The sequence below is a fragment of the Panulirus ornatus genome, chromosome 14 (genome assembly GCF_036320965.1).
Source record: "Panulirus ornatus isolate Po-2019 chromosome 14, ASM3632096v1, whole genome shotgun sequence".
Lineage (NCBI taxonomy): Eukaryota > Metazoa > Arthropoda > Malacostraca > Decapoda > Palinuridae > Panulirus > Panulirus ornatus.
The window spans coordinates 52,131,843-52,144,111 of NC_092237.1; the positions used below are offsets into that span (position 1 = coordinate 52,131,843).

Here is a 12,269-nt window from a genome sequence, read left to right on the forward strand (position 1 = left end):
TGTGTGCAAACAAACTTGAGGAAAAAAATACGTACATTTCAGGAAAGGCTGACTCTCTTTCCTACAGACTTAACCCCTTCCAATATACTTCACTGTACCTACGCTGTGCAATTTTATGAACGCTTCAAACGCTCAGATCACTGAGGTGATGACAGATTTCTAGATGCAGTGATAACCAATTTTGCTACTCGATTTGATACCTTCAAGAATCCCTGCTGAAGTGATGCCATTTGTCAAAGCTCCCATTTGTGTTGATGATGGTGACGAGTTTGCAATGAAGGCAAAACGGGAAATATCAGTGCTTAGGAGGCGGCAATACAACTTGAAGAACTTATTATTATTCAGTCATCAGATGAGTTTCAACGTTCCATTGAAGTCTGCAGGACGTGCCAAATTCTGGACTGAAGAAATCAGCCCAAAGAAGTTGCCATAGTCAAGGAAACTACGTAGCACTATTCATGTTGGCAATGTTCGGCTCAATATATACATGTGAGTCATCATTCTCACAGAGGAATGACATGAAAACAAACAGTCGCTCCTCCCTCACCAATCAGCATCTCTATTAGTGTTTATGCATATTGTCATCACTTATGAGCCTAGCTTTGCTGGTCTCGTAAAATCAAAAGTGTCGTTTTCTCATTAAGGAAGGATATTGTACTGGTATAATAGCTATCTATGTGGCTTGTTGTGTTCAGTCTAATTGTGATGTACCCAATTTTCAAAGGACCAAATGCGTAAATTTGTGTCTTTCAAGTTCCCATTTTTTTTTTCATAGAAAGTTTATCTTTTTTTTATTCATGTGCATAGCGGAAAATGTAAAAGCAAATAATATATGAATTTTTCGTTTCTTTCTATGTGTAAGTGTTTAAAGAAAAAGAAATGGATGTAAGGTAAGTGTATGGACCTTCCATCAATTTAAATTTCATAATCCAGCCGTAGTCCTAAAGTAATTGAGTATCCTTAATGTACGGGGAGGAGCCTGTCCACCTCTGTCTCCTCCTTCATCCTCGTACCTCCGCCCACCATGACGTCACGGCTTCCCTCTCTCTTACACGCGCACAAATTTAGAAAACTTCTCTGCAAGGGATGACTGATCTATCCAGTGGCGCTCTTACGAGATCAGTCGAAAATTCGAGGAAATGGTGATATTTGGGCATGAGCCACACCCATAACTTATTTCCTAAAGATTGTATAGTTCTCCTACTTTTCAACCAGATGATGATAAAGGACGTGGACCCATAGTAATAAAAATATTTGATGTTATCATGCTCCGAATTGAGTGGTTAACTCAACATCAATTTTCCCATGGTTGTTTGCACTACTTCTTTATTGAACCTGGGTCGGGGAAACTGTGGAAAGGTCCGTAGGGCCTGGCTGTGGATAGAAACTATGGTTTCAGCGGATTATATATGGCAGCTAAAGTGTGGATGTGAGGGAATGAGAGCAGCATTTCTTCGTCTGCTCCGGGCGCTCCCTTAATGACGTAGGAAATGGCGAATTATATATATATATATATATATATATATATCACAAATACGCCATCTTTTGCAAGTTACCGTAAGCTAGAACTATAACGCAATGAGTGTATGTGGTCTTTCATCATTTTCATCAGAAGGCGCTCCAGATTTTTCGATCGGCTTTTATAATTGGACGCAGACGGCCTTAATGACCCTGTCATTCGTTAGACGTGTGTCTCCGATAATCAACCAACCAACGTTAGCATGAACACAGGGGTGAAGGGAGAGTGACCGTCTAAAGACAGGGTCCCTTACCAGAATAGGGCCAAGTGAACCTTTAACACCACCGTAAAGTTAGATTCCTGCACTACGCATGTTGATGATATCAGATAGCCACCTTTTTAGAGGAAAGCATGTGGAAATAACATCAGAAGAGCGCCGGAATGCAGCAACGGAATCAGGTTATGAAGAAAATAAACCTCCTGACGAAGAGGTGAGCGAAGGAGAGGGCATTAGCCGCCCGGGTCGAACGCTGAACACCTCACAACAACTGCATCCAGACGGCAGCCTTGTGTACACTGCAGCTCCTGCCTCGCGCCATCCAGCACCAGCCCTCCCGTTAGGTCAACAGCAAATCAGTAGACCACAGCTACAAACAATGCACATTCCTCATCAACCGGTACAATCGGTTCAGCAACTAATGCTTCAGGGTCGGACGGGTTCATGATCGCACACTGGAACGCGCCTGGACTTGCACAGAAAATCCACCTTCTCTGAGAGGTAATGATAAGAGACGGAACACATGTTCGTACTCTCACAAGAGACGCGCCAAAGGGGAACCGACCTGTGTGGAAGACAAGATGCCGACTGCTTTATCACTCACCTCAGGGATGGTGCCTTCATCTTGTTGTCAGTTACTTGCTTTGCAATATAGTGCAAAAGCGAAGGAGTAGCAGGAGAAGGTGGATAACAAGGAAAGAAGCAGAAAGCCATCGATCTAGTGGGAGTGGATTTGGCAATGACGAACATTTAGCTATTTAGACGAACCTTGGATTCGTGAGTCAGTGAGCATTTTGAATCATGAACCTCTTTAAGAAGCGAGCAAGGATAACAAAAAATGAAAGAGAGAGAGAGAGAGAGAGAGAGAGAGAGAGAGAGAGAGAGAGAGAGAGAGAGAGAGAGAGAGAGAGAGGTAACAGTCAGCAGTACTAATTATGACCACTGAAGTAACAAGAGCCAAAAGAATGCAGCACATTCTGAAGGAAAAACTCAGAAGCCATCCGATGCGCAAATCCTGTCAACGAATTAGATTAGTTAACGAGAAGAACAAAGCAAATATAAATAAACATGGAAGGGACGAGGAAATCGAAACTATACTTCGAAAGAGAAACTATTCAACTGGGTGGTGTAGCCAGTGTGTGTAACTTGGGGTTCTCGAAATGCTGGAGGATAACACGTATCACCTGATGGAAGGAGGCATTTGACGAGGTCGACCTCCTTCTTGCAAGTGTGGGTAAAGAGATCAAACTTGCAGCTCGTAGTACGAGACAAGAAGTGGCGAACCCAGGCACCAAATCTCCCACACTGGAGTTCAAAACTGCGAGGCTGTGTTAGTTCTGATCGCTTCAGCTTGCGTGGAGCTCAAGAATTCTTAAAGAAGAAAGAACTGATAGAGACTAATGCAGACAATGGGAAAGTGAAGCAAAGTTCGGTCAATAACACCGTTCTGAATCAGGGAGGTGAAACGTGTTCACATGAGTGGTTCATCGCACACGTTTCGTCGTTTCCTGCAGGAGCAGACGATTACTATATCTTGTTGTTATAAGGAAGGGGAGAATTTCCAGCCCTCACAGATCCATAAAACCCGGAAAAGTAGCAATACTACAGCAAAATGTCTTATCATTATATCTTAATTCCCTTCAGACATTTAGATCATTTCGTTTGAGTACCTGTAAATGATTTACACCCACAAGAACATAGTGAAGCCAGGCAGGACAACCACAAGGTACTCGGTGTAACGAAAAAGAATGGAAACACTGTGGGCGCAACAGCTAAATAAATTTGCCAAATCTTATTTTACTCGTAATTATTTGTCTAAAAGAATGATATTTCAGGGTCAAAACATATCTTTGAATTTTTCAATATGATTCAGTAACTCCGAATAACACGATTTTGATATGATATGAGTAATTTTGAAATAATAAAATTAAAGAAAATTCCAACATTGGCACAGATTCCCGAAGTTACTCTCCTTACCAACCATTCTCTCCCACACATCCTGACCCCCAACTGTTCTATTTCTGTGAAGTCCCCTGAGTGTTACAGCAATCTTACGACGGCTTGACGACTCTAATACGTCGAGAAGAAAGTACAGAATCAAGCATTTTCCTGTAATGCTGAGGAAATTCCCGGAACCTATGAGATATTGAGCTAGAATTCTCAAATGACGCAGACGACGAAGCCTCGATCGATCCACTGTAGTATGGGAACCCTCGAACATTTTATATAAATTATTGACATACAGACGTGGCTATCAACATGGGTTTGGTCGCGGGTCTGTTGGGTGGTAGTGTCATGTAATACTGCGGTGTTATCTGTCACCTTGACGTTTCAGCAGTTCCTATTGTTATCATCTTGGAACACAATGTATCCCATCATATCATAACCTTAGGACACAAACAAACTCTTCCGGTGCTCTAAGTTGTTGTGCAGAGGAGGATAATGTGTCCAATGTCATTTGTCTTCATATATATATATATATATATATATATATATATATATATATATATATATATATATATATATATATATATATATATATATATATATTCCTATGAGTCCACGGGGAAAATGAAACGATAAGTTCACAAGTGCACTTTCGTGTAATAATCACATCATCGGGGGAGACACAAGAGAGAAATATATAAGTCAGTTGATATACATCGAAGAGACGTAGCTAGGACGCCATTTGGTAAACATGCTAATGCTAATAAAGACCAGAATCCTTTTCCATCCGGGTCGATGTGTCAGCTGTGGCAAGTCCAGAGGGAAGGGATAAAACGGATTATGCTATTATTCAACCTTACATAGCACGGTTTCCGATTGCAAATTCCCTTATATATCTTCCTCGCACGATCATCCCACGCGTTCGCTGATATTTCAGGGTATTTTTGGCTTTTTTTTTTTTTTTAATATATCTTGGATCTCTTTTCGCCCTGAGGTTGATCAGTTGATTAGTATACGGGCGGGTGGGTCCGGTGTTGCTGCGTATTTTGTGTTGACCCGTTGGGAATGAATGGAGTGGCAGCGGGGGCTCGAGACTTCCTTCTGCTAGCCACAGAGCCCCAGGTGTAGACACCCAGCCCTTGCCATTTTCGTTTAGTGCTCTCCGTGTGTTTCACTGCCTCAGAGATACACTCTCTTAATTCCTTCCTGTAAAGCCATACCACAGTTTGAAGCATTGATGTCTGTATGAGTGCTTTATAGGATTTCAATTGGTTTAGAATTTGGCATTCATTACGCATTCGGCAACTCGAAGCCAGGTGGGTCGGCGGAGGTGTCTGTTGTTGGTCGAGGTTTGTGAGGGTGGGTTGAGGGTTAAGTATGGAGCCCATCTTGATCTATCTTGTTAATCGTGAAAACCCCTCCCGTTCACATTTTAAAGCAAATGTTCGTTTCCTTTATATATGTACTTTGAGGCTAAAGTGATGTATAGGAAGGTAAGGGATGCGACGAGAGAAAATGGTTGCTACAGTTCCGTGGCGACACCTGGCAAGAACTATATAGCCTCCAGGTATCGGTCTAAGCTTGAGGAATTCAGTGGGGTCAAAGCCATCTTACCGAGTGGAAGTCTGCTGCTCTAGGAAACCAACCATGTCCTCTTGAAGTGAACCGAATTAAGTGAGATCCGTGAATACTTAAGTGGAGATAGTGTTGCACGTGTGTCAGTGGGATATGTACTAAGTGCGAGTTGCGTGCCGCCCGACGACCCGGAGTTAAGGAGAACCTCGACACTCCTACTCGTACCCGACAGGTAGGTAGGTAGGGTTAGGCTTTAGTCCTGACAGGTTGACCCTGGTGTTTCCCAGCAGGATGGCAGGCAGGCAGCTGTGGCCTCCTCTCACACTTCCTTTAATCTTTAACTCACAGTTCGTTTACTTATAAGCAGTGGGTACTATTCCTTTGCGATTTATAAAGCACTGGTTGGTAAATAAAGAAGGTGAGACGCGCACGATTGGGATATGCTTATCGTAACCTTTTAATTGCTTAAGGAAGAACATCCCGATTGCGCTTTACGTCAAGTAATAACTTGGTTATTTAGATTTTCTTAGAGTTCTGTTTTCATTCAGAAATGGTGATACACAATCGTTTTTCCAGTTTGAACTACTGTTAAAAGACTTTTTAGGGTTATATGTAAAATGCACAAATGGCACTTTTCGTAATATATATATATATATATATATATATATATATATATATATATATATATATATATATATATATATATATATGATAGTAGCTATTACCGGGAATCCACCTGCTCGAAGTAACAGTGTGACAAGTTACCTTTGGCGTGGCTTATCACTCGTCAAAAAACCTCTCATTCCAGAGGAGTCCATCACTTCATTGCTCCTGGGAAAAGGGGTTTTGGAGTAACTCCAGGACCCCTCTGAGAAAACAGGTCCTGGATCAAATTTATGTAGACAGATAAGTAAATGTTGATATAATTCTGTGATTGTGTGTAGACCTTGGAGATAAATGTCAAGAATCTACAATTACCTGTCCAGTTAGACAAAACCTATCATACCCGCAACTCACAACAACCAGGCACCATAATTTCCTATCATACACATCCACCATAATTCACTACCACTACCCACCACTACAACCGTCCACCAACACAACTACCCACCACTACAACCGTCCACCAATACAACTACCCACCACTACAACCGTACACCAATACAACTACCCACCACTACAACCGTCCACCAACACAACTACCCACCACTACAACCGTCCACCAATACAACTACCCACTACTAAAACCACTATATTGCAACCACCCACCACTGCAACCATTCACCACTACAACTAATCACAACCATCCACCAGAACTACCATTCGTTTCAGCTCCTCATCACAACCATCTAACACAACATCCAATCACAACCGTCTATCCAGTTACGCATCTCACCTACCCATCCACCACAACCACTCCTCATAACCTCCCATTACAACCACTTCCCAACATAACATTATCATCAGAACCACTTCCGATATGTAATTAGCATATAATTATCGCCACATCTGCCGGCAATTAAGTGCATCCACCCCCCCAACCCCTCCTCCCATTCAACCACTGCAACCATTCATCACAACCATTGACCATGTCACATCCACTCACCTTATCCACACTGGACTTTCACAGCTCACTTTGCCGCAGCCGCCCGCCGCAACCAAGAGCCTCAACCATACCTTACAACCCGTTCATAACCACTGCCGCAGCAAGAACTCAACCATTATCATCCGTCCACCACCACCACAACAACAACCCATCCCTTTATTGTAGTACCGTAACTTTCCTCGTATATATATATATTTTTCCTTTATGCCGATGCAGGTCATCAATAATATTCATGCAGGGTGTGCCCCGCCACCGCCTTCAGATGGTAAACACCGCGAGCGGGGAAGTCATCTTCGACGAAGCTCTTAACATCGGCAGCTGTTGGAGTGGTGTACAGCGTCTTCGAGGACTTTCCAGCCTCAGAGAAACGCATCTTACCGTGCTCCCGCAATGGAGCGCAGCCTCGAAGTTGCAAGAGTCCAATATAAAAGGAACCTGGGGTTATCTCATTAGGAAACTGTTTCTTCAGTAAGAAACTGTGTTTCACTAGTTACCTATCGTGTGTAAACTGATGACAGATGAAGTAAAGTCAAGGTAAAGGCTGAAGGAAGTCATAGGAGTCTCGCTGGACTGTACCCGTTTTGAACTTACGCTTATCAATGTTTATCCAGTCGCTGCAGCTTTGGTTTAGACGAAACATGAATGTAAATCATTCCTTTCCCAAATTTCAATGGATAAAGCCATTCTTATAAAGTATAAACACAAGAATAAAAATAAGTCTTGTACTTCTATGGTCGAAGTTATCAGCTTGAAAATTGCCTTATACCCTTGTTATTTTTTACCCTGTGATGTATGAATATCGTGGTTAGTATAGTAAGCACATGGATATTGTGGACCTGCAAGATATTCATTTACCCTCTCTCAAAGCTGCCCTCTAGCCATCCTGATTTTAATAACTCAAGATATTAATCTTCATTGTAGTAATTGTCTTTTCAGCAACATACGGTCATGTAGTTATTGTCTGTAAAGAAAATTTATAAATGCTTGCAGCAAATTGGTAAAGCTTTGAAAAAAGTGAGGTATGCTATCCTAGGAAACAGGTGTAAGCATATCACAAACTGTCACATCTTAGATATAATAAACGTAAGTGAATATAGACTCCTAACAGCATAATAGCACTAGTGGTAGTTTATAATTGCTTCATAAGTGTTATAATGTGACAAACATTCATCCGTGATAAAGCCTAAAAAACGTATAAGGTTTAATGGAATATATTGAGAACAGATTAGTATGAAATGTATACAGGACTTGTATCATCATCTTTTAAGCATCAGTGACGTGATCCTGAAATAGATAACTTTTGTGAATTGATTTAGGCACTCTGTTTTTTAGGCGTCATTTTCATTCCTGTGGAATTACAGTTTCTCCTGTACACTCTGCCATAATTGGTTATAAAGGACGTTGTAAGAAAAAAGTAAAGATAAAGAGTAAACATATGTTGTTGGAAGCATTTGGTAGCTTCTATCAAGGTTACATAATGTTGCGCAGCTCTCGGAAAGGGTGACATTTTTGTGCAAATATGAATGCATTAGACACAGACGTAGGGAGGGAGGTTTTTGACAAACGTCAACACAAGCGATGAATTAAGGAAAACGTCTCAAGACACTTCTGCAGGACAGATGGGTAACAACAGATCACAGGCGAGACATATAAACAAATACACAGTTTATGTACAGCGACTTCAACGCTGGTGAAGCAAGTTATCAAAGGTTGTTTGACCATAGGATAGCTATTAAGTATTGTCGATTGTCCCCTCGACCACTCAGAACAGCAGTACACGGATCTTGCATCACCAGTGACAAGAATGAGTGTCGTCATGTCATGTCAGCAGAATCGTTGCTAGTGCGACTAAGTCAAGTCATCTCAGCAGTTCGTACAGTCCCTTCTGTGTTATCAGTTTACACTCAGCAGGGCATCAGATGCTGCTGGTGCTGATGCTGGCCAGCATCCACCGAGGGTCCCTTTCATGAGCCATAACCACACACACACACACACACACACACACACACACACACACACACACACATCACGTAGGCCCACACAGCCTCCTCCCACACAGCAGCATTGCTTCCTCCCACACTACCTCTTCCCACAGTACCGCATTGCATCCTCCCACACTCCCTCCACTTAACGTTGCCTCCATCACTATGCCTAAACCATATTGCCCCCAACCACATTGCCCCCACCACACTACCTTCACCATATGGCTCCCATCACACTAACTCCACCGCATTGCCCCTCCACTCTGCCGCACCACATCGCCTCCGCCACACTGCTGTCTTCCCATTGTCCCCACCACATTGCCTCCACCACGCCGGCCGCCCTCACCACGCTGCCTCCGCCCACATCCTCATAACTTTAATGCCTCATCCTTGCCAGCCTCCAGACCCCAACATGGACGCACGCGCAGACAGAGAAGGGCAAAAAAGACGGCGCCATAATTAAGAAGGATGAGTTAAAGTGAGAGGTTAGAGGCTATAGATGTATCCACTGTGGAAGAGAGAAGAGTAATGGTTGATTTAATGACGACCTGTGTTTTGACCATTTTCGTGATGAGAACAGTTCCTCGAAGATGCAGATATGGAAAAACTAGAGAACAAAACGGGGAATTTAAGCCAGAAACTTGTTAGTAAAGAAGGACGTGTATAGTATAAGATGGTGAGTGACTGGAATACACTGATCAGTGAAATTCTAGAGACATTTCAAGAGATAGGGGGCCCACCAATGTAGAAGAACTCCCTCCCCGTACAGTGATTACGCAACCTAACACACCCATACCCCAGCGTGCATACCCCCTGACATACGCACTGCTCCGTTACGGTATCAGTATGAATATCTGTCAAGAAATGTTTACACCATATCCTCTCTCTCTCTCTCTCTCTCTCTCTCTCTCTCTCTCTCTCTCTCTCTCTCTCGTCCCCAGGCCTTCCACCAGAACCGCCCTTACCTCAACACCTGCAACAAATCTAAAACAAAGTACAGTGAAAATGTTTTAACGATTGGAAGGGCATTTCCTGTGGTCCAGACCATAACAGACGAGGCTCCGTGCGCCAAGTTTGGTGTGAGCCAGAGGGCGGTCGCATTCTCTGCTACATGTAATAATCGTTGACATGGAAGTGTTCTGTTTATCATTATTTGACCGTCTTGTTCCTGTGTTGATATATATATATGTCTATTCATATATGCATCGCTCTACATATCTATACCTCAATTTCCATGTCTGCTATGCCTCAGTCTTCATATCTATGCCTCAGTCTACATATCTGTGCCTCTGTTTACATATCTATCTAAACTTACGTGTCTTTCTCTTTATCGAAGTGTCTTTCTATACCATTCTTTGCATTGGTGAATCTAATCTTTAAATTTTCTTTGTCTATGTATACATATGTGTCTCGTCTTCTGTGTTCGTTCAGTCACCGATCTCTACATGTCTTTAGTTCTAAACTTATCTGTCTGTCTGTCTGTATCGACCTGTGAGTCTCTGATCTGGCTGCCTTTTTTTCCCTCTCCAGCATGACGGTACGACCCTTTCGAGCACGACTATTTGACCCTTTGAACTTGACGGTACGATCATTGGCCGTGGTAGCCTGTTCTTTTGACCTGACCCTTAAGGCGTCAGGTCAAACGCCAGAGCATCACATCCAAGGGTCGTACCGTCGTGCTCCGATGGTCGTACCATCGTGCTCCAATGGTCGTATCATCTTGCTAAGAGTCGTATCGTCGTGCTCCAAAGGTCGTACCGTCATGTCCAAGGGTCGTAAGTCGTGCTTCAAAATGCAAGAAAATTAGTATCTAAATATCACTTGAATGTCATGCTTTACACACACACACTGGGTGAGTGTGTTGCGTGTGGCAAGTCAAAACACACTCAGTGAGAGGGAGTGATGAGTGCGTTTTGCTGCTAAATCACTGTCCACACGCAAGCACGCACTCAACCGTAGGCTTGAACGCAGTCTGTCACGCAAGCGCGCACTCCTTTGAACAAAGAAATGTACTGTTAAATTTTACATCCATAAACACACTCTCTCTCACGTATACACCCACACACCCTTACTTCTCTCTCTCTCTCTCTCTCTCTCTCTCTCTCTCTCTCTCTCTCTCTCTCTCTCTCTCTCTCTCTCTCTCTCTCTCTCTAACACACACACACACACACACACGTACACACGACTATGATTGGGGAAGTGTGAGAGATGGGTAAGGTAAGAAGCGCGAGTGTGAAGGAGTATGAAAGGATGAACATGAAGAAGAGATTGAAGTGTGAATGTGAAAAGGTGAACATGAGGAAGGGAGAAGTGATTGCAAAAGGGGCATGAGTGTGACGGATGAGTGGAAGAGGGAATGCAGGGAGGATCATAAAGTATATTTATTAAGGATATAAGTATATAAGTATATAAGTACATACGAAAGTTACTTTAAAGGGAAAAATAGTATGGAAGAAAACGAAAGAGAAATTATATTCGAACTGTATTAGGCGACCTGAAGAATATATGATCTCTGTGAGAGAAGTATCAGGTGTGAGTATCAAGGGGTTCTGTATAAGGGTGGGAGGGTACCAGAGGTCAGTATTCAGGTAGAGGGAGGAGGCGGAGGAGGAGGAGGAGGAGGAGGGCGGTACAGTGCTGACAGAAGGCACATAAGGTCCGTCTGGGACGAAGGCAACTCATGGGTTACCTTGAGTGGTGGTATTCCCAGACGTGACTTGAGACAAGACTCAAGATGCACTCTGGAATGTAACTGGTGCATGTAATGTGTTGATCGTGTGAGATGTTCCTGGTGCTGGAGGGTACTACTCTTGCTGCTGCTGCTCCTGCTGCTTCTGCTGTTGGCGGTTCCTGCCCCCTAGGAGAACACGAGAGCTTTAAATGAATGTCGTTGTGTGGACAGGTGGGGATGTGATGTCATCTCACTGGAATTCATCCTCGAGCACACAGCTAAGAATGGGGAGGAAGCAATTTGGAAATGATTTTCAAAACAGATTCTTCGTCTTTAATTCTAAATATAATTTTGTTTTTGTGTAAAAATAATCGTTGAAGAATAGTTACCTTGTTCCTGTATGGTTAAATCATCATTTTGTGTTGGTGATCCAAGAGATATTTTCGCACATAATTCCTTCTGTGTTCATTGTTGACGGTCGTGGACATTGGTAGGATCAAGAGCGTTTTCTTAAAGCCTCTTGTTTGTTCATCCTGAAGTGTGTCTCAAGAGCAAGAAGGATGTGTGGTGATTGCCTGGTATGAGTTGGCTGCTGGAAGGGTTCATTATAATATGATCCGTTTGTGTAGCTGTGTGTACACTTTCTCTGTATAGTATATATATATATATATATATATATATATATATATATATATATATATATATATATATATATATATATGATTTCTTTTTGTTCAGATTCATACTGCGGG

At 42.7% G+C, this 12,269-nt stretch overlaps 1 protein-coding gene across 1 annotated transcript in view; it reads left to right on the forward strand.

The window, feature by feature from the left end:
* The first annotated feature begins 5,275 nt into the window (after window positions 1-5,275).
* Cad87A (cadherin 87A) overlaps window positions 5,276-12,269 on the forward strand; it is a 119,508-nt gene continuing 112,514 nt past the window's right edge. Inside the window, exon 1 of the mRNA XM_071669899.1 lies at window positions 5,276-5,490. The gene's annotated coding sequence lies outside the window, so the exon portion shown is untranslated. The remainder of the gene's footprint in view (window positions 5,491-12,269) is intronic.